Raw genomic sequence first — 3454 nt, 5'->3', positions numbered from 1 at the left:
GGGCGGGGCGGGTCCTATCAAACCGCCGCGCCGTGCCAGGCACTGTCCTGTCCTGGTCCATCCATACCACGCTCCAACACCACCACCACCAGCTGCGCGCACACACACACACAGCACACAGGTGGACCGTACCGGACGTTGCGCGGAGCGCAGCAGCCCAGCATCCGTCAAGCGTGACTCTCGATGTGTGTGTGTGTGTGAGTGTGTGTGTGCGCGCGCGCTGGCAACAGCAGCGATCTTCTATCTTTTGCTGTTGTCGCCGCTGTTTCATCTCCTGCTGCGCGCGGGTGTGTTGTGTTGTATCGCGACGTGAATTTTCCCATGGCGTGTGTCATTTTTTTTATTATTTTCGTTCTGCTATATACCATATCTGGTGAGGATTGTATAGTATACCGTGAGCAGTTCGATTTCTTTTTCTGCACTTTCAAGGATCCGGCGGGCCAGCCGGGCCGCCTGCCAAACCCAGGGTAGGCCACCCGCTCATTCGCGCTTCACTGCAGAACGAGAGTTTGCCTAGCCGCCAGGCGTTCTCTTCTCATATTCATATTCTTCCGATTCTTCCTCTCCTCTTCATTTAAGAGAACATGTGCTGAAACTGCCGTGATGCATCTTGATGCATTCTTTAAATTGTTGTTGTCCGAATAGTAAATTTGATCTCTCAGTCAATGCCGTGGACCAAAAACAAACCCCTCTCCTCTGCCATAAAGCTGTTCGCTGCTCCCCTCCCCATTCCCTGATGCAAATGCACCACGCGGCGCCTCGCCTGGTCTAGGTCACGGACCCAATACAGGCGCACGACTATGCGTCTGGGAGCGGACGGGCCGGCGGGGAGGGGGAAGGGGAGGGAGGGAGGGACTGCCCAGGCCGAAGCGACGTATCTCCCCACTCTCCAGCGGGCAGTTGCGTCGCCCCACCGATCACGAACGGCGGGATTCAATATGTGCCGCTCCTAGGGGACGCCCCTCTCGCACGCACGCTATAGCGCCGCGGCCCTCGTAAACGGGGCGATGCCGCACCGCGAACGTGATACGCGGGAATCGTCCGGAAAAGAAGAAAAAGAAAAAAAACTGCCGGGCGCGCGCGAGCCCGCTGCATGGCCATTTTTGTTGTTTTCGCTTTCACGCGTGACGTAAAGAAGCCAGAGGTGAATAAAGGCATGTCATTATCGAATTGTCCGGTCTGTAGGGAGCCCTTGTTTTGTTGCGTAAGGGGCGGTGCGGCATCACTCGCAGGACCGCCAATAACGTTTTTCGGGACGGTGAAGTACTTCATACGGCCGCGCTCGGCCGCGCCCCTCTCCTCCGGGTTTGCGAAGTGTGTTTCGAACATGTATCTGCGTGATGGGATCACGCTTTGTTCGAAATATAATCGTTTAGTAGGAGTAAGGAACTTCTAAAAAGAGAACAATATGGTCTTACAGAAGTGTACACACACATTAAAAACTATCGGTGGGATATTTACCAACTTTAGCAACCGCTCCACTCCCCCCCCCCAAAAAAATAAAAAAAAACAAAACAAACAACAACTTCAATGTCTTGAGTTTTATTTTCTTAATATGTTGAAGTAGCCTGGCCCTGAAGCTATTTTGGATTTTTTTTTTTAAATGTTTCCGCCTTGACTTGGATGTTGAACTATTTTTCACTCTCAACAACAGTGACAGGCAGAGAGGCGTCGCGTCATTCATGGAGGGAAGAAAAGCGTATGGATGCTGGGCAAAACGCCACGCGCCCTTAAAGTACGTCGTGAATAATAATTTCAGCGTTTTTACGTAACGCCCTTGTGGCAGCGTGGCAGCGCGTGGTGGCGTGGGAAGAAAAAAGGAGGGTGTCAAGCGGTTAGGCAAGAAGTGTGCTGCGGTAGACCAAACGGTATTGGCACAGGCGAGGGGAGGGACGGTGGAGGCAAACCGACGAGGGACCTGCTTCCTCGCACTAGAAATCGGACTGCAGGTAGAGTTTGTGTGTAACAACACTGCATATCCAGGCGTTATGCAGTAGATCACTGCATGTTTAACCGTTGTTGAGAGGGTTTTTATAACAGAAAACCAAGTGAGATCATGGGAATTGCATTGGAGATGTTGTTCCAAAGGGTGTGAGGAGAGCTAACGCACTCGCTGATTTTTAGGGATGAGGAAAGAGGAGTTACACTCTCGGCCCGTATGGGATCTTTCAAAAATGTTTGATATCGATGGTCACATATGTGAAATACCTCGTTGACTTTAACAGTGTGTTCCTTTTCTTCACTTTATTTTGCAGCAAAGTCTTAGGGTGTTATCGGCTGAGTCGAGACACGACGTGAGCGGTGAGAGACGGGGGCGGAGGTGTTGATTCCATGTTCACGCCTGCCTCCCCAACCACGTCTCACAAATACTTCGCCTCGTCTCTCTCCCCTACAGAAAGCGAAAGCTGATTGTCACGCCGGAGATCGTATATATTCATTTCGTTTGAAACAAACATAGGCGATGCTGCTACTGGCTCCACCTACCGCCCGCCCGCACACTCATTCACACACGTGCACACTTAGACACACACACACACACGTTGGGCTCTGCTGCTGCCGCATTGTGTTTTTGTAATCTGATGTACGGTTAGGCCCGTTGGACAATGCCAGTGTGTTAAGTATGTACATTGTCTTGCCCTCCCCCCGCCCCTTCCCCCCAACCTCCGGACTCTGCCACTTTCCTCCGCACGCTGCCGCTGCCGCCGCTGCCAGTCTCTGGTGCAGTCCACTGCCGCCGCGGCTGCCAACTCCGTATCGCGGGCCCAAATCGTGGCCGAAAAGGAAAGGAAACAAAACGCTCGACTCACCTCTCACCTCGAGCGAAGGCCGCGAAAACGTGCGGAAAGCTGAAGGGGCTCGAGGGCGAGGCGTTGGGGGAGGGGGGGGGGTGAAAGGGGGTACTGTGCACTGCACCTTGTGAGTTATGCCGCCAGGAACACTGGTGTATGGAGAGGCGGATGAATGAGTGGCTGACTTGTGCGCTTGCTGACGATCGCAGGCTAAATGAGGGGAGCTTCACTGGGCCAATCGTGTAAATTACATTGTTTCCATTTGTAATTCAAAGCATTGATTTGTAGACTTTTCCTAGTGAACAGAAACGAAACGAGCGTGACAGATATTGAAGTACCAGGCATGCCTGGCACTTGGATTCGTCGTTCATTTTCAAAAATGAAACTTGCCATCAGCTTTCGGACACACTGCCCCAAGCAAACTGTTTCAAAATCCCGCCCATTCCAAAAAAAACAAGTCTCAAATGGAGAGCAGCATTAACCTAGCCTGGAACTGGGCGCCGCCCGGCGCCACTTTCGAGGTGCCTCCTGCTGCCCGCCGCCGCCATTCGCCATGATTTGCCTCCCTTTTTGCGCTAACAACCTTTTGCCGCTTTTGTCCGTTCATCAGTTTTCGAGCGCGGCGTGCTGCTCAAGGTGGGTCTGGCCCAGGTCCTCCCCCCCCC

This window comes from Frankliniella occidentalis, unplaced genomic scaffold, assembly GCF_000697945.3.
Source record: "Frankliniella occidentalis isolate FOCC.00 unplaced genomic scaffold, Focc_3.1 Scaffold7, whole genome shotgun sequence".
Lineage (NCBI taxonomy): Eukaryota > Metazoa > Arthropoda > Insecta > Thysanoptera > Thripidae > Frankliniella > Frankliniella occidentalis.
The sequence above is the reverse complement of the archived record's forward strand: the minus strand, read 5'-3'. Positions refer to the sequence as shown.